Genomic DNA, 20,303 nt, shown 5'->3' with positions numbered 1-20,303 from the left:
TAGAACAAGGAACTACTGCATGATTTAAAATCAGGAAAGGTGTGCATCAGGGTTGTATTCTCTTACCACACTTATTCAATCTGTTCACTGAGTAAATTGTCAGAGAAGTTGAATTGTATGAAGAAGAATGTGGCATCAAAATCGGAGGAAGGCTTAACAACCGGTAGTGCATACATGATGCAAAGTTGGTTGCTGAAAGCGAGGAGGAACTGAAGTATTTCTGATGTGAAGATAAAGGATTTTAGCCTACAGTATGGATTATAACTCAATGTAAAGAAGACCTGAATCTTCACTATGGGACCAGTAGGTAACATCATGATAAATGCAGAAAAGTTAAAGTTACCAAAGATGTTGTCTTGCTTGGATTCACAATCAATGTTCATGGAAGCAGCAGTCAAGATATCAAAAGACGTATAGCGTTTGGTTAATCTGCTGCACAAGGCCTCTTTAGAGTCTTGAAGAGCAAAGATGTTACTTTAAGAAGTAAGAGATGCCTGACCCAAGCCATGGTGTTCTCCATTGTCTCACATGCATGTGAAAGTCGGACACTGAAGATCATAGATCGATTGTAGGAAAATTTGAAATGTGGTCCTGGAAGAGAATATTAAAAATACCATGAACTGCTAAAAGGACAAATCGATCTGTCTTGGAAGAAGTATATCCAGGGTGCTCCTTAGAGGCAAGGATGGAAATACTTCATCGTACATACTGTGGACATATTGTCAGGAAAGCCCAGTCCTTGGAGAAAGACATATTTAATAAAGTATTAGGACAGTGAAAAAAAAAAAAAGAAGGCCCTTAAGGAGACGAATTGATGCCACAGCTACATCAATGGTCTCAGGCACAGGAGCAATTGGGAGGATGGTGCAGGACCATGCCTTGTTTCGTTCTGTTGTGCAGAGGTCTCCGAGTCAGAGCCAACTCAATGGCACCTAGCAACAGCAGCAACATCTATATCATTACCATATGTCTCGGGAGGTGGGGGTGAATGTGGATATTCCCTATCACAAAAGGATAATGATGTCTCTAAAGTAAACCAGAGACATATATGAATCATCAAAATATGAGTGGATTTGGGGCTTACACTTAATTCTAGCCACTGTCTAAGAACAATTAGTTCTTATGACATAGCCCTGATCAAGGCTAGTCTTCATAAAGAGATTAGTGAAGACATGTGTGCTTCAGCAAAGTGTAGTAAAAAAATCAGATGGTGCCTGGCTATCAGAATTACATCTGTGGTCTAAGAGAATTGTCTTCAAACATGCAGCCATCTAAGTGAGACATCGACTAAGTCTACATGGTAGAAGCACATCAGACTGTGTGATCCAATTACTGATATTATTACTATAAATAATATTAACAATAAAATGGATAATACTATATTGTAAGCATGATTGCTTTGTTACTAAATAATATTGCGATTATAATGTATAATAATACCACAAATATTATGGTTGTTTTAATTATTTGTTATTTTATTATTTTTGTAAATATTAAAATCCAAATCTGAAGGAAGGAATGATATCTGAGCTTAAATTGTGAACACCCAGTTTGCAGATGACTCTGGATGACAGTGGACCCCACAATCCATTTGCAGGGTCCCCACATGGAGTAAGTGTCTGGTCAGCCCCTCTGACCACAGTCAAGGACGGTGAATAGCCTTGCTATCAGAGAGTATTGTAAAGCTGATTAAGGCACATTCAGTTAAGTTAAAATGTAATACCCTATCATTTAATCTCTCTTTTTACATATTTTTAAGTTATTTCTGTTTTTAATATTTTCTGCTTTCACTCTCTCTTTTTGTTAAATCATTTTATTAGGGGATAGTACAGCTCTTATAACAATCCAAACATCATATTTGTACATATGTTGACATCCTCATTTACTAAACATTAACTTTTTTTTTCTATACTGGGAGGGTGGAGGGAAGGTAGGGTAGAAAGGGAGAACCAATTACAAGGATCTACATATAACCTCCTCCCTGGGAGATGGACAACAGAAAAGTGGGTGAAGGGAGACGTCAGACAGTGTAAGATATAACAAAGTAATAATAATTTATACATTATGAAGGGTTTATGAGGGAGGGAGGAGCTGATATTAAGGCCTCAAATAAAAAGCAAATGTTTTGAGAATGATGATAGTAACAAATGTACAAATGTGCTTGACACAATGGATGAATGTATAGATTGTGATAAGAGTTGTATGATTCCCCCAATAAAATTATTTTTTTAAAACACACCCAAATCTGCTTTCTCTTTGATTGAGGGTGAGGTTTCTCTGTTTTGTCTAGTCATTGCTGTTGGGCATTGTTCGTATGTTTGCTTTGTTGGACTGTGTTTTGCCTTGTATGATTTTCTTTGTATGAAATCCAGGACAGGTTGATCTATAGAGACAGTAATTGGACAGCGGCCTGGCAGGAGAGGTTGGTGGGGAATGGGGAGCTAACAGTGAATATGAGGGGAAAATTACCTGAAATTTCTTGTAGTGATGATGGAACAAATCTTCTTAATATCACTGAGTGGTTAAATTATGTAGTATGTGAAGTATATGCCAATAAAAGTATTTAAAAATATAAAATATAGGTGTTATATTAACAATTGGATGGTGAGAGACGTGAAAGCAAATCATGTTTATGATGGAAAAATGGGTAGACATTTTTGTGGGCAGAGACTTGGTAAAACTCTTACCTTTATTTCTTGAAAGGCAGGCCACATGGCAGTCAGACTTGAAGCTCTGGAGGAGATGGATGATAGGAGGGTGCTATGAAAGGGGGAACCAGTTGTCACCAAATTCAGAAAACTTGAAATAGATGAGTTTAGGGAAGAAAGGAATACAGAGCCATCAGACATTCACAGCAGTATAGTGTTGGACACAAGAAGAACTTGGCACAATTTGCATTAAGATGCTCATCAGCAAGAAATAAAAATTACTGGTGTCAAGGCACTGAAACATTGGCGCTCTTTATCACTGCCACTCACATGAATTACTGGAATCTAAAATTTTGTGTGGTCTCACAAGCCATTAGAAAGTAGAATGGGTAGAGGGGCGAGAAGTGCCTGAGGGAAAAAGCGAAAGGCACTTAGATCTATGTCTCCTGAGAAATGTGCGAGAACCATGTGACTCCCCTGCAAAGTCGGAGAACAGATAAGGAAGTCTTTGTGCAACTTACAGGACATATCAAGAAAGAGTCTGCCAGCAACATTCGCAAAGACCAAAAATGAACTCACTGCCAAGTTGATGCCAAATCATACCCACCATCTAGGACAGGGTAGAACTGTCCCTGTGAGTTTCTCAGACTGTAGCTCTGAATGGCAGTAGAAAGCCTCCCTTTTCTCCAGCGGAGCACCTGGCGGTTTTGAGTGTCCATCTTTCCTTAGCAGCCCCACATGTAACCACCACACCAGGGCTCCTAACACTTACAAAGCAGCCCTTAAAGCTCAGTAAACAGACAGTCCATTTATCTACATGTATCTTGAATTAACTAAAATTCTATAAAGTCAACACAATCCCAATCAAAATTGTGATTGCGAGTTTTCTTCAAACTTGGTATGCTGATTCTCATAAACCAATGTCCCAGAACAGCCAATAAAATTCCAGTCCAATTTATAATACAATTAAGGAGAATGGCCAGGCCAGGTATCAAAATGTACCATCTTGCTATATCAATTGAAATAAGGTGATATGTGAGGAGATTTGTGGAAGAATGGACAAATTAATCACAAAAACTGAAGAGAAAAATCCAGAAACATCACTAAAATGGCATTTCAAATCGTAGTGGAAAGAGTGTTCTCTTCCGTGTATAATATAACTGGCTAGCTAATTGGGAGAAAACTTAAATTACTTTAACAATGACCTAAAATTATAACAATAAGCACCAGATGATTTTGAAAGAATGAAAATAAAATATCAGAAATGTTTTAAAATCTTATGATGAATAATTTTCTAAACTCATCACAAAACTTGAAAATTTTAAAGGAAATACTGACCAATTAGCTACATTTTAGACACACATGTGACCAATAACTAATCAAAGGAGAAATTAGAAAAGAAAGAAAATATTAGCAACAAATACAATAGGCTAACGGTCAATAAAAGAACATATGCTATTGCTGTTGTTGTTAGGTTCCATTGAGTTAGTTCTGACTCATAGCAACCTTGTGTACAACAGAACAAAACACTGCCCAGTCCTGCGCCATCCTCACCATTGTCTGAGCCCATTGCTGCGGCAACTATGTCCAACCATCTCACTGAGGGTCTTCCTCTTGGTCACTGAGCTTCTAATTTACAAGCATAATGTCCTTCTCCAGGGGCTGGCCCTCCCTCCCAATGTGCATGAGACAATCTCACCATCCTCACTTGTAAGGAGCATGCAGCTGTACTTCAGAGAAAGATTTGAAAGATATTGGCATAAATACTTATAAATCCACTGATGGGGCAGAAAGGCTAGCAGGCAAGCGAACACTGACTTTGTCTATTACACAGCACTCTGGTGTGGTGTGCGAATGTGCACAATCACAAATACTTGGGGTTTTGTTAGAGAAAGAAGTCTCTAAGGCAGTGGTTCTCAACTTTCTTAATGCTGTGACCCTTTAATACAGTTCCTCATGTTGCAGTGACCTCCCCCAGCCATAAAATTATTTTTGTTGCTCCTACATAACTGTCATTTTGCTACTGTTATGAATCGGGCAAGCCCTGTGAAAGGGTCGTTTGACCTCCAAAGGGGTCACGACCCACAGGTTGAAAACTGCTGCTCTAAGGATAGGGGGACATTTAGGGGCATGCTTTAAAGTTAGTGTTGAGAACCACTACTACAAAGAATAGAACTGTTTTATTTTACAAGTACTTCAAGATTATAAGAACAACAATGAAAGTTTCTCAAATTCTCCATATTCTAAAAGCCAGTGTTGGCCATCAGCCTTCCTCATCACCAGCCGCTCCCCATGGGAGCTGTCCCTTGAGCTAGAACCCTCCAGAGTCCAATTCAGGAGGCTTCCTGACTTAAAGGATTCTCAACATCTCCAATCCCTTAGAAAAACCATAAATCGTGATAAAAGTCAGAGAAAGACAGATCTCACCTTCCCTTCTGCTTTTCTCTGTCCACACCCAAGGCATTTCCATCTAAGATGGGCCCTTCCTCAGGCTTCTCTGTGTTAACACTCTTGCCTGAAGAGAGTCGTTTTTCTCTCCTTTCTTTTTGTTGATTATAAACTAGACATGACCTAGTGGTGCCGTGGTGAAAGCACTGGTCTGCAAGCCAAAGGACTGCCCCACCAGAGAAAACTTTGGTGGTCTGTTCTCACCAGGAGGCACAATGGCCTGCAGGGCAGTGTGCCTGATTGGGTTCAGGAATGTATTGGAGTTAACCAAAAGGGGCCATGTGTAAAGTGAATCAAGGTCTCTAATGGCCAGCCCTGATTCTGCCTAGAACCTCCTTCATAGTCATGCTACAAATCCCATGCCCTGGGCTACAGGAGGTCAATTTTTAAGGGACTGGGAAATGATTTCTCTCCTTTTTCCATGCATTAGTTTATAGTTATTTCTGAAGCGGTGCTTGCTGATATTTCAGATACTTCACACATTACTCAGAATAAGGTTGATTATGCTGCAGTAGCATATAACTCAATGGCTGTGAACATCAAGGATTATATATCTGCCCCCACAAAGTCACCTATGATTTGTCACACTTCCTGGGACATCTCACTTCCACACAGTAACCCAGAGCTCCTGGCGACTGGCTTCTTACAGCCGCACCATCTGGGTCAAAAGCTGTCAGATCAGTCCATCAACATGAAAGAACCATAGGGTGCGCACCCTCCCTTAAATGCTTTAGAAGCCCAAAGGTGATGCTTGTGATTGCATTTCAACTTCCAGAACTCAGCACTTGACTTCACTAACTACAAAACAAAATATCAAATACACTGCCAACTCAGAGTGACCCTAGCAGACGCAGTATAACTTCCACACACAGTTTCCAAGGATGTAAATCGTGATGGAAGTAGACAGCCTCGTCTGTCTCTCAGAGTATCGGGTGGGTTTAAGCCACTAGTCTTGGAGTTAAGACCAACCCCTACCCCACAGCCTGCCCCATGCTCCTTCTCTAACTCCAAGTGTCTAAGAAACATGAGCCTCACACAGATACTGAGCCACAGGATGTTTCAAAAATACTGTGAATGTGGTATGTTGTTGCTTTAGATGGAAGAAGACCAACCATTGTGAAAATAATGAGAATGTTTTAGCCATGGTGGCACTGTGGGTCAGGCATTGGGCTGCTAATGGTGAGGTCAGCAATTAAAACCCACCAGCCACTCTGCAGGAAAAATGTGAGGTGTCTGCTCCCATAAAGACTTGCAGCCTTGGAAGCCCTGCACAGGGTCTCTATGAGTCTGAATTAACTTGATGGCACTTGGCTTGGCTTGGCTTGGCTTGGCTTGACTTGACTTGACTTGGGAGAGTTTTTGCTCATACTCTGAGAAGAAGGTAACCAACATCACTGAAGAACTTGTGTGGAGAGTTTAGAATGGGACCCAAAAGTTCTATGCCAACCTTCACTGAACACAGTAAAATAGTACTGAAAAAAAAGTGGATGTGTTTGAGAGATGATAGGTTGAATCAGAGCTACAACCACAATTATACCACCATCGATGAGAAAACAGTCTTGAGAGTCGTACACCCCTCTGTGCCTAGTAGAAGAAGAGGGGCAAGGGCTTCTTTCCAAGCCACGTGATGAAAGGCTCCCAAAGGATCAACTTCATGACTGGGGCAAGGCGTGACTAGAAAGACAATAGTGAACAGGTAGCTGACAATAATGAATCATAAGGTAGGAGGGGCAGCAATTCCTTGGTGTCTAAAAGCTAGAGAACACTCTTATGAACAGACAGTGGAAAGCAAGATGCAGCTCCCAGGCTGTGCTCAGACACCTTGGCCACAGTGGGGCACCAGCACCGCCCAGTGGCAACGCCTTGCAGCACTGGCAGTCCCTCCACAGGAACTGGGCTCTGGACTTTCTCACAACCGCTGGGTTCTAATATGCCCTTTCTGGTGAACCTAGATTGTCTAGGCAGTCCACCACAGGCCTAGAGTGTCACCTAGTGGAGCTAATAGGAGCACTAACAGCAGATGCTGTGAGACCACTTAATAGTACACATAGTCAAGGTAGTACACAAGGGGACCAGCAATATCGGGTGGCAATGGTGTTTGGGGGAATCCAGTCTATTCCACTACAGGGAACTCTAAGTACAGCTGAACCAAGCACCACTCAGTCCTGCGCCATCCTGACAATTGTCACCAGTTGGAGCCCATCGCTGTAACCACAGTGTCAATCCCTCTCATCGAGGGTCTTCCTCTTTATCACTGCCCCTCTACTTGTCCAAGCAATGTTGTCCTTTGCAGTATTTGCTACCAAATAGAGTCCAAGAGGGAAAATAAGTGATGGGCAAATTAAAAGAATTAAGGTAAGTGAAGATGGTTCAAAAGAACATGTGCTGTGTTCAGAGTTGACTTGTGCAAAGCCGAGAACAAATACAAGTTTAGTGTGGTATTTCTGGTGGTCACACGAGACATAAAGCAAGCTCCACTCCCCTCCCCTTGGAGCTCCCAGAGACAGACATGTGTATGTGCACACGTGAGCACATGCACGCACACAAGTGCACAAGGAGACACAAGATATATCAAACCTAAGTTGAATAAGGAATGTATGAAAGGAAAGGATGGACAGGGAAAATGTACATGCTGGCCTCACAGACCACGTTCAGGGCCAGTTTGGACAAAAACAGCATCACAGAATGCAAGCCTCAGCGAGGTTCGAAGAACAAAATGGGACAAAACAAGGGCACTCTGTGGCCCTACCAGAGACCTGATGCGGAAACTTCACTGGGTGAACTGGACTCTACCTTAATTACACCTGTAACCTGAGGACTTAAGACTGAAAATTCATGGTGTTTGAAGAAACAGAGACAGCTATAACAAGAGTATTGAGCTGTCATTAAATGGACAATCACTGACTTGCTATATCAATGCCCTATTTGCTATATTAAGATATATATTATTTCAGCAAACCTGTGACTGACATTCTCTGTGAATATTATTTTTAACTTTTTTTCAGACAACCAACTCCCATTGTTAGTGTAAATAACGTCCAACCACGAAAGGACTGATTCTGTACAAGTGAATAATTCAGGTACTGTGATATGGAGTTAGCCTACATTGGCCCAATATCCCTCTTTCAACAGCACTTTAAAACATTAGGGCCAGCGCCCAATCAATGACAATATTAACAGAAGCTTTCTATGCCCCAGGGAGATTATCAATAAGACTCTATCATATATTAACAAGGCGGTCTCTAAAGGGAGCCAAAGGCAAATTAAAAAACAATAAACACAGATCTATGAATGGGTTTCTGACTTGCATTAAATCCTAGCTCCAATTTAATTCAATTAGCGCTTACATCAGAGCCCTGCTCTCCACTTGCCCTCCAGAATGGAGCACAGAAGCTATGGGTGCTACAGCAGAGTGTGGTGAAGAAATTAGATGGTGCCAGGCTATCAGATAGAATAGCGTCTGTGGTCTTAAAGGCTTGTTTCCAAACAAGCAGCTATCTAAGTGAGATGTCAACTACGTCCACATGGAAAAAGCACCCCATCGTCAGTCACTGAAGGATTATAATCCAAAAGCCAAAAGAGGGATCAGTATCAGAGCATAAATTATAAGATTCTGGTTTGCATAAGGCAATGGATGAAAGTGGGAGCCCAAGATAAATTTGTGAATCTACATAGGAAACAATCTCAGAGATTTCCCTCCATAATAGAGAGATTGGAAGAAACCGGTTGCCAGAGTGCATTGGAGAGATTATTATAGGAGATCAAAATGCTAAACCTGACTTGAACTGTTAAAACTTGTCAATTGATTCTGCCCAATACACACTGGGCCTGATCTGGTTTTCAACATTTTCTGTGTGTGTGTGTGTGTGTGTGTGTGTTCTTATATTGGGGTTTATTTCTGATGCATTTTGTCATTGGGTATAGCTCTCTTGAATTTTTATATGTTTTTCTGAATTTTGGTATATGAAACCCAAGATTGATAAACCTATAGAGACAGCAGTAGGGTTTCTGGGGGGATACAGTGGGAGATGGGGATAAAGGGGAGCTGATATCAAGGAGTTCAAGAGGGAAGAGAATGTTTTGAAACTGATTGTGGTAGCAATTGTACACTACTGCTTGATGTGATTGAACTATGGAATGCTATCTGTATTGTCTCCCATTAAAATGGTTTTGAAAATCAACATGGGCACTTTGCAACTTTGAGCACTGGATATACTTAATGCCTCCCACAAAACTCGAGCCAGACTTGCTATCTCCGGATTAAAACGTCTCCTGCCTCTCGCTACAGAGAAAAGAGCACTGAAGTTGCCAAGCTAAGAACTCCTCCACCTGTTGGCAGCATCCAACTTTCAGCTCCCCAAGCCCCACCCCCACCAACACAAATCATTTTATAAGAACATCATCTGACATCATACCATTCAATAGTTCGGTCATAGCAAGCAGTGCTGTACAATTGTTACTACAATCATTTTCAAAACTTTTTCTTCCTTCTTGTCCTCCTTGATCTCAGCTGCCCATTACCCCCTCCTATTGCTGCTGTACACTCCCCCACCCCTCCCCCCAGGAACCCTTATTCTAGTTATTCTTTCTATAGATTCACCCAACCTGGGTTTTATATACCAAAAAAAAAAAAAAAAGATAGATACTTAACAGAGAGTCAAGAACACTACCAATAACAAAATACAACATAGCTAACTCCAATGTGAAAACACACACATACACAATATTAAAAACCAGATCAAGTTCAAAGTGTATCAAAAGGTAGATAAAATAACAAGATTTTGACCATTCAAGTCAACTTAATCATTTAAATCTACGATAATAGTCTCCCCAATACTCTCTGCCTGATCAACAGGTTTTTCTTATTCTTCAGTTAGGGTCCGAGGAGAATCACTGCAGGCTTATTCCACTGCAGGCTTAGATCCCAAAAGTGTCTGGTTTGCTCCCAATGCCATGTATGTCCTTCTGAAAACCAGAAGTTCACAATTTAAACTCTAGATACCATTCCCTACTTTGGATTTGGATTATATCTTTTCCACCCCTAGGATCACAGATGTCAGTGTGCTTCTTAAGATGGGCTCAATTGACATTTCACTTAGATGACTGCTTGTTTAAAAACAAGCCTTTAAACCTAAGATGTTATTCTTTCTGATAGCTGCAAGCCCCTACTTTCTTGGGCAGCCCCTCAAAAGTCAATTTTTAGAAAAAATTAAAGGCAAGCCAAGATATTTTTTAAGCAGAAAAAGATTGAGGGAATCAGAATTTCAGAAGTCGGAATTCTGAAAGAAACGTGGACTATTGAGTAGAACAAGCCCTACAGAATTTAAACGCATGATCAGAGTGGAGAAGAGTCCTGGTGGAGCTTTGGGTAAACATCGGACTGCGAAAGGTAAAGAACACCTTCATATGAACAGTTGAAGCGACTTGGATAAAACACACATTCTCAGAAGGATTCCGATAGCAAAAACTGTCTCAGGAGAAGTGTAAAGTGTGATAGATCATGTCAAGTAACATAATTCAATTAGTAATAAAGTCAATTATGGCAGAGACAGTTCATTTAAAGTGTTAACACCTTGTCATTTTATCTCTCTTTTGACCTACTTTGAATTTTGTCCGGAGCCATGAGGCCCGGCCATTACTTGGAATTTATTAGGACCTGTCTGGAGCCATGAGGCCCGGCCATTACTTGGAATTTATTAGCCTGAACTCTGGGTATTCCTCTACCCCAGCCTATGTGACAGAGCACTGCAGCTGTAAAGCCTGAGCAAACAAGGTGTGATGCTCTTTAGATAAGCACCTGTGTCCTGCATCCCCTTGATTGGGTAAAAGATTGTCCTCGCCCATGCCTGATTTGCATAAACATGCCACTAGTTGAAGACTGTAAGCCGTTACTGACTCACAGGCAGGACTCACTGCCCTGAACTCCCTGATTGGCCTATTGCCAAAGTAGCCTAATTTGCATATGCGACAGATGCTTTCCCCCTTGCTGGCCAATATAAGCTGTAACTCTTTGTTCATTAAATGAGACTTGATCAGGATACTGTCTTGTCTCCATTTTCCTAGCCTCTTGTCCCCCCCCACCCCAATTCCCACTCTCTCCTCCAGGATCCACGTTGAAGTCCCCGTGGGATGGGACAGAATTTGTTCCACTTCTTAATATTTTATACTTTCTTTTCAATTCAGGTTGTTCTCTGTTTTGTTCTGTCATTATTGTTAGATGCTTTTGTTGTTGTTGTTTCTTGACTTTGTTTTTATGTTTCTTCAGTATATGCAATCCAGGATAGGTGAATCTAGAGTCACTAACTGGATTAAGTACATAAGGACATGGCAGGGAATGGAGAGCTAACAACGAGTACAAGAAATAAGAGAATGTTTTAAAATTGATTGTGGTGATGAGTGCACAACCTTTCCTAATATGATTGAACTACTGAACTGCTTGAATTTCATGACATGTGAATTATATGCCAATAAAAAGTAATGAATTTTTTAAAAAGTAAAGCTCAAGTGCAGAGGGATTCATGAATGACTTCTACCAAAAGTTTAAGAAAGAATGCCAATTTTTCACAACCCATTTTGGAAAATACAGTAGGAGACAATAGCTCCCATCTAATATTATAAGATAAGCAGTATTACTCAGATACAAAAGCAAGACAAAGTCTCTGCATAAGAAAAGAAACTACAGATAAATACCTTTCATAAAGATAAATGCAAATAACCGTTAGCAAAATCCTAATAGACAACGCAGCAGTATATTAAAAATGGTTATGCACCTTGACCAAGCATAGCTTACTCCAGGGATCTAAGGACAGTCTGATGTCTGAAAATCAACTGATGAAATATGAAGATAATGAGTAATAAAAGTCACATGATCGTATCAGTAGATGCTGAAAGGGGCATTTGAGAAAAATTCCAACATCATTCATAATGCAAACACTCAAAAAATAAGAATGTGAGTGAACTTTTTCAACCTGAATAGAGGGTGTAGTGTTTATGTGTTGGGCTGCTGACCACAAGGTCACCGGTTTGAAACCACCAGCTGCTCCACCGAAGAAAGATGAGGCATTCTGCTCCTGTGAAGAGCTTCGGTCTCTTTACAGAACAGTCCACAGAGCCAGTTCTACCCTGTTCTGTAGGCTCGCTGGGAGTCAGCATCAACTCAATGGCAGTGAGTTTGGTTTTGCGCTTCTCTCAACCTCAGTAGGAGAATCTACAAAACCCATTGCTACAGAACACTTGGATGATGAAAAGCTGGATGTTTTCCCCTAGGATCAAAGCCAAGACAAGCCTCCTCTCACTATTTATATTCAATACCATGCTGGGAAATTGAGCCCAACCATGCTTGCAATTATAACCAATGCACACTAAGCAGAAGTTAAGAGATGAGACTACTTCACACTGGGAAAATCTGCTGCACAAGAGACCACTTAAATTAACAAAGAGAAAATATGTCACTTGGAGATATAAGATGTGCCTGACACCTCCTACAGGAAAGCTGGGCAATGTATAAAGAAGACACAGAAAAATTGGTGCATTTGAATTATTGTGTTGTTGAAGACTATTGAAAGTTTCATAAACAGCCAGAACTAAGAAGTCATTCTTGGAGAAAGTACAGCCAGAATGTGCCTTAGAAGCAAGGATGGTGAGACTTTATCTCACATACTTTGGACAGGCTATCAGGTGAGAGCAGTCCCTGAAAAAGTAAATCACGCTTGGAAAGTAGAAGATGCGAGAAAAAAGGGAAGACAGGCAATAAGATGGATTGACAGTGACTGCAACAACGGACTCAAACAGAACGACTATTGTGAGGATGGCACAGAACCTGGCAGTGCTTCCTTCTGTTGTACATAGAGTTGTGAGCCAGCAACTAACAACATCACAGCATCTAACAACAACATATTGTTAAAAAAAATCAATATCATTTAATCTCAGACAGTATGATCTTTTATGTAGGAAAGGCCAAGGTATCTAAAACATCCACTGGATTTGAAGCAAGTTCACAGACTACAAGAGCAATATAATAGTCAGTTGTATCCCTACTTTCTAGTTGCAATGGTGCAGAAAGAATCAAAAGATATGGAAATAATATAGAGTCACTACAGCAAAAAAATAGTTAATATTCAGCCACTTAAAGAGGTGGCACATGGTCGAAATATTATGATGCTGAAGTAAGAAATCCAAGGTGCACTGAAGGCATTGATGAAAAGCAAGGCTCTAGGAATTGAGAGAATTACCGACTGAAAAGTTTCAGCATGTTAATGAAGCACTGGAAGAACTTGCTCATTTATACGGAGATATTTGGAAGACAGTTCCTTTTTTTTGCTGAAGATTATGCAGCAACGGTTGCAGCACTACACTAGACAAATTCAGATGAGGACATTGCAAGGATAATATTATTGCTGAGGAAGACAGACCATGGCTGAAAGCACAGAATATGAGATAGATGTGTTGTATTGAAGTTAGATGCCATTGAGTTGGTCCCAACTCGTGATGTTGATAGATACAGTCCAGTCAGTTCCAACTAAGAGCAAGCTTGTATATAACAGAATGAAACACGTGTACACCACCCAGCCCTGTGCCATTCTCACAATTGTTTCTCTGCTTGAGCCCATTGATTCACCCACTCTCACTCCACTTGTTCAAAGTCTTCCTCTTTTTCACTACATGTCTACTTTGGAAATTCATGTTACTTTCAATATTCTTTGCCAGATCTGTAATTTAAATGCATTGATTCTACTTCATATACTCCATCTTCTCTGATTATCTGCTCAGCATACATATTGATTAAGTGTGGTTAGAGGGTATTTAAAATGTGGCATCAGCATTGGAGGAAGACTTATTAACAACATGCGATATTCAAATGAAGCAATCTTGCTTGCTGAAAACAAAGCGGACTTGAAGCACTTGCTAATGAAGAGCAAGGATTGCAGCTTTCAGAGTGAATTACAACTGAATGTTAAAAAGACAAAAATCCTCACAACTGGACCAATAGGTAACATCAGGATGAAAGGAGAAGTTGCCACGGATTTTGTCTTGTTTCGATGCACAACTGATGCTCATGGAAACAGACAACACATTACACTGGATAAGTCTGTTGCCTAAGACCCCTTTAGAGCATTTAAGAGCAAGAACGTTGAGGACTAAGGTACACTAAACCCAAGCCATGATATATTTTATCATCTTATATGTATCTGAAAGTTTGATATTAAAAGGATAGCATTTGGGTTCTCAAGGGCTTGTATTAAGGACAACCAGCCATCTAAGGAAATGTTGGTTTGGGGGTTCAGGGAGGGAGTGGGTGTAAAATGCTCTAGTGTGATAGAGAGATTTTTAATTAAATCCATGATAAGAGGAAGGGATTGTATTCAAGGTAAAATTCCTAGGCACTACGTTTTCAAAAGCCTACAGTGGAAGCCCTAAACCAATTAATAACTCTCTATTATTCTGCCTCCACTGAATTAATTGCTTCTGACCAAAAATCAGCAATGTGAATAGCTTTGTCCTCTGGAAGAATGAGTAAGAAAACGGATTACAACCAGTCCCCTAGCCAGTATGGGAGAAGACATTTCCTCCTTGGGATCTTGTCTGGGCAAGCTCCTCATGGACCAATCTTGTCAGGTCTCCTAACGTACCTGTCCCAATCATGGTCATATTCCCACTTCTGTAGTCCTGTCTACAGCTATAATGTATTCACCTGCTGCCAAGCATGTTTGTGGACAGGTTCCTTTGCCCTCCTACATCCTAATTTAGTCTCCAGTTCTCTGTGGACCCTTGGATGCCATTATGACCTTGAGGTCATCATGTTCCTCATCCAGATGATCATTTTTTGTCTTTGTGCTACTTAAGGCTTAATACATGTTCTCCTTTGCTGAGATTTCGAGGTTCTTACATATCCTAAAACATATTGTTTTGATTTGGGCAGACATAGCTTTGGTGCTGTGTCACTATTTCCTACCTCTCTTCTTAATCCCTATGTGCTGAATAAAATTCTTTTCTTCCGTTATAGCTCTATGCTTGTTTATCCCTGGGCATCCTATGGAGGTTGGGGCACTGGGATTGCATGGTTTCGAGGAAAGTGTTTGGAGGGCTGAGGAAGCACATTCACCCTATCACACTGGTTGGAGGGAACCCACCCCCACCCGCATTGCCGAAAGAGCTCAAACTTGCTGCTATCTAATTAATTCCGACTCAGTGACCCAGTTGAAGAGGGTAGAACTGCCCCTGTGGGTTTCCAAGACTGCAAATCTTTAGCGAAGTAGAAAGACTCATCTTTACCCTGAAGCAGCAACTGGTGGTTTCAAACTGCTGACCTTGTGGTTAACAACCCAACCCTTAAGCGCGTTGCCACCAGGGCTCCACTGCTGTAGTCAACAGCTCCTTAAATGGCCGCTTGCCCTAATACACAGACTTCAAAAAGCCAGTACAGCCTGGGTCACTGAGAGATTTATCTGCTGCCAATCCCAATGTGGATACTAGTTTTCTGCTCTCCGTGTTAAGTAATGAACCACGAGTACATTGCTTCGTGGCATCACGCTGAAGACCCCTTCTTGGGGTGATGATCTGCCTTCACTTTGTTTTCGTTCTGTTCAGGAGTTTAATTTGGGGCCATTTTCCCCTAGATCAATGGTTAGGGTAAGCTACGGAGGTCATCTTTGGGGCTCTCCAAACGCCCCGTGGTCCCAGTCACCCTCTACTAAATTCCCGAGGGGCACGAGCCCACCCCCTCTGTGGGGTCGCTGGGACCTGGCAGCTCACGACGTCTCAGAACTGGAGACAGAGCAGGAGATCCTAGACTGGGCCCCCGCGTGCGTCTGCGGCAGAGCCCGACCCTTCCTGGGCACAGCATGGGGCGTCAGGCTCCAGCTCCAGTGTGGGAAGCCCGCCTTGCTGTTGTTAGAAGGGAATGACGCTTGTCCACCACCCCACCCCACCCGCCAAGGTCTTCCTGAAAGGAACAGGGGTACCCGGGAGCTGGGGGGTCGGCAAATCCCTCGGGCACGTCAGGCAGCTTCCCTGGACAGCCCCGCCGCCGCAAACTTAGAAGGACCCCGGCGATGAGGGGCGGAGCCATGTGGAGGCGGGGGCGGGGCTGGCGCTGAGGGGAAGAACTGCTCTGAAGGGCGGGGCTCGAATCGCTGTGGATGAGCGGGCGGAGCGGACGCCCCGAGGAGGAAGACCCCTGAGGACGGAGGCGGGGCTGGCGCCGAGGGGCCAGGCCTACTCCTGCGCGCGCCACGTGAAGGGCGCTGTCCAAGTACAGAGATGGTCCATGAGACAGACCGGACACTTAACCTTCCAGTTCCCCCAGCTCGAGCCCGCAGCTAGGGCTCCAAACCTACAAACCCCAAACCCAATGAGGGGCCTTGGGAAGGTGCCTTCTTGCTCCCCAGGAATTAGGAGGACTATGATGCTGAATACTGAAGCAGGACTGCAGCTGGTACTGGCCACCAAGGTCGCATGGAAAGGGGCAGCCACTGGTGCTGTACTCGCCGCCTCTTTCCAAAGAGGCCCGAGGTTCACCAACCGTTGGGCAATGCGCGGTCTGTGATGACCCAGTAGCTGCGAAGTCTAGGGAAGACTCCCTACCACCAGCAGTCCACCAAGTCCACTGTGGGAGGCAGAAGGACTGCTTGCAGGACAGAAGGGAGGGAAGGGCACACTATCCTGGGACTGAAGGTCAGGACAGAACCCAGCAGGAAACAGCACCTCAGCTAAGCTGGCCTTCAGGACCCAGTTTGTGCTACTCACATCACTCACTCACTCTCATTTGGTCTGGCTCCCCTTCCTGGTCTCTTCCCAATCTTACTCTTTCCTCGGTCTCCTCACTCACAGCTCATAGCTCTCCCTCTTCTTCTCCCTCCCTGGAGCCTTGTGGTTTCCCATCCTATCCCTTTATCTAACACAGTCTCTACCTGCCTGGCTTCCAGGATTTTTCCATTTCCCTGGTGGTGAGACTTCATCTTGGGAATTTTAGACATGCTATCAGGAGGGACCAACCCCTGGAGAACCACCACCCATTTGGAGGCAGGCCAAGCAAGGCCCTTGACAGAGGCTGCAACAACTCTGATGGTGAGGTTTCCTCCTGTTATTGGTCAGAACCCACCTGACGGACCCTATTAAGTATATGCTCCAGGGGCTGTTCTCTTTCGTCCTCTTCTGTGGGAGTATGAGTCAGGGTCACCTAAAGGCCTGAATGACCTTTGCGGCCTGAATGACCTTTGCGGTCTGAATGACCTATCCTAAATTAGCTCACCTGATCCATCCACCTGTCATCCCCACCCCACCACACCAGTCACATCAAGGACAACTAGGGATTTGGAGGACCAAAATACCTGACATCATCCATTCCAGAGGTCATGTCCAGATAACCTATTGACTGACACCACCCCATATAGTGAGACCACTGCCCCCATGATCATGGAATGCACTATTCTGGATAAAGGACCAATCAGGATGCAGGAATAAAATGGACAATGGGAAAGCAGGATAGGGAATGAGAGCCAATAGGGGTACTGCTGCCTGACTCGGATAAAATCTTGTCACACCCATGGGCTGTTGGTTTCCTCACATCATGAGGTGACCTGCACACATGGGGATTGAAGTGCACTGTGCTTAGGAAGTTTTGTGGTGCTAGCAGAGCACGCAGGAGAAACCTGCTGACTCTTCTCCAAGAAAGCGACTTTCCATGCAGTACAGAACAAACTAGAGATTTTCAATGGCTGCTGCCCCAGCACTGGGGAAAACCAAACAAACTATTCCAAACCCTAATCCACACCCGTGACTCTCCAGCCGGCCCTGACTCATGGAAAGCGTGTGTATGTGTGAGAGTGTGTGTGTCAGAGTAGAACAGCTGCACAGGATTTCCCACAGCTGTGAACTTGGGGAAGCTGTGGACCTCAAGCTTGCGCCTGGTGTCTGAAGCGAGCAAGTGAGTGAGTGAAGTCTTGTGAGCAGTAGGCTCTTATCCTTGATTGTTGGCCTAACTCCCGGAAGGTAATATGGGGAGCCTTTTTTAGGGGCTGTCCCCTCTCCCCAGGCAATCCTACCCCATGTTCTGCTGCTCCTCTTCTCTCCTCAGTGCCCTGCACTCACCCCTTACCAGAGTGCCACACAACCTAAAAGCTCAAGAAAACACAGCTCGCCTTGCCCAAGTCGGCCTCAGTTTCTCACACATACTCCAACATTGCTCTCCTAGAGGAAAAAAACCAGACCCCGGAGGATGACTCCAGTTACCTCCCAGCACACTAGGATCACAGTGTTGTTAAGGTAGTTCCTATACCTGCCCCCCAGGCAGCCTGCAGTGAGGAACTGCTCTACTGCCGCAGTCCGGGCCAACAGCATCAAACCAGGTCAATGTATGCCTGGGACAACACCTGTCACATGGAGCCCAGGTTCTCTGTTGTAAGCAGGGCCAGATGGAAGCCTGGGAGGGTCCCAAGCACTGCTTCTTCATCCAAAAGGAATATGTGAGTTACATTGCGTGTATGTGTGTCTGCTCTCCATGATGTAATACATTTTAAAATTTGACTAAAATTTGCTATGGTAGAGAAAAGTGACCTATGTCATTTTAGCGCCAGGACAAGAACTGGATTCTCAAATTTTCAGTGGATGTGGGCAATAGGATTTTCACAGTACAGCATAGTTTCTAGAAACATAACACCACCACATGTTCTAAAGCCAAGAAAATTAGTTACTTTGACCAGGTACAATTCTGATGACCTCTCACAGGAAAATTACCTTTGTAACACTTCAATTTTGATGCCTATTTCCTAACAAATGCTATCATTATAATGGACCAAATAAAAAGAGGCCATAAGAAAAAAATGTGGGGCGGCGCGGGCTGGAGCGCGGGCGGCACGTGGAGCCTCCCGGCCCCGGACCTCCGGGGGCTGCGGGGCAGCGCGGCGAGCATGGAGAAGTACCTGCCCAAGCTGATGGCTGAGGACTCGCTGGACTCCTCCTTCACGCACGCGCTGCGGCTGGTCAACCAGGAAATAGAAAAATTTCAGAAAGGAGAAAGCAAGGAAAACGAAAAGTATATTGACGTGGTGATTAATAAGAACATGAAGCTGGGACAGAAAGTGTTAATCCCTGTCAAGCAATTCCCCAAGTTTAACTTTGTGGGGAAGCTCTTGGGGCCACGCGGCAATTCCCTGAAGCGCTTACAGGAAGAAACGTTGACAAAAATGTCTATCCTTGGAAAAGGTTCCATGCGGGACAAGGCGAAGGAGGAGGAGTTGCGGAAAAGTGAGAAGCCAAGTACTCACGTGCTCATTGAAGTGTTCGCCCCGCCTGCAGAGGCGTATGCCCGCATGGGGCATGCGCTGGAAGAGATCAAGAAGTTCCTCGTCCCCGACTACAAAGATGAAATCAGACAAGCCCAGCTCCAGGAATTAACCTATTTGAACGGCGGCTCAGAAAACGCAGACGTCTCCGTGGTCCGGGGGAAGCCCCCCCTACAGACCAGAAGGGTGCCCACCCCGGCAGTGCCCAGAGGAAGAGGGAGTGTCACAGCCCAGCCCGCTGTCATTGCTGGACCCTGAGGCACGCCGCCCCCGCCCCCCCCCCCCGGTGGCGCCCTGTCTTCCCGAGGGTCAGTGAGCAGAGGAAAGGGGCTGCTGACCCCCCCTCCCCCAGCCAGAGGAGCGCCCCCGACCGGGTACCGACCTCCGCCGCCACCCTCAGCGCAAGAGACCTACGGAGAATATGATTACGACGATGGCTATGGCACAGCTTACGATGAGCAGGATTATGACTCCTGAGAGCAGCTGTAGCGCCCCAGCCCAGAGCGGTACTGATTACTAAGATTACCGGCACGGATCAGCGATGAGACCGACGATCCCTACGGGCAAGAGGAGTGGCCGAACGCCAGACACAAGGCTCCTTCATCGAGGACCACGAAGGGGGCCTTCCGAGAGCAGCCATACGGCAGATACTGACTGTACGGGCTTGTGAGATAGCCAGTCTCCTCCAGCCATGTATCCTCTTCAAAGTAATTGTTTTCTATGAGCAACCCCTATTTAATAAGATGCGAGTGGATGGAACTTAAAAACTACTTTGCTGAACCGTCAACTGGGCAGAAAAGAGGGAAAAAGGACATGTAAAAATGTTGTTATTTCTAGTCTGTATATGAAAAATAGGTCATCAAAAGTACAAAATAACATTGATTAACTAGTGTTAAAACCAACCACAAATAGGTTGACTAAATAT

General features: G+C 43.8%; 1 protein-coding gene and 1 pseudogene across 1 annotated transcript in view; one reads left to right on the top strand and one right to left on the bottom strand.

The window, feature by feature from the left end:
- Positions 1-20,303, bottom strand: part of LOC142438810 (zinc finger MYM-type protein 1-like) — a 64,948-nt gene that overhangs the window by 32,818 nt on the left and 11,827 nt on the right. The gene's annotated exons all lie outside the window — the stretch shown is intronic.
- On the top strand, positions 18,917-20,241 carry LOC142439117 (KH domain-containing, RNA-binding, signal transduction-associated protein 3 pseudogene; annotated as a pseudogene).

Source organism: Tenrec ecaudatus, chromosome 2 (assembly GCF_050624435.1).
Source record: "Tenrec ecaudatus isolate mTenEca1 chromosome 2, mTenEca1.hap1, whole genome shotgun sequence".
NCBI lineage: Eukaryota > Metazoa > Chordata > Mammalia > Afrosoricida > Tenrecidae > Tenrec > Tenrec ecaudatus.
Note: the sequence above shows the minus strand (reverse complement) of the source record. Positions and strands in the feature narration are given on the sequence as shown.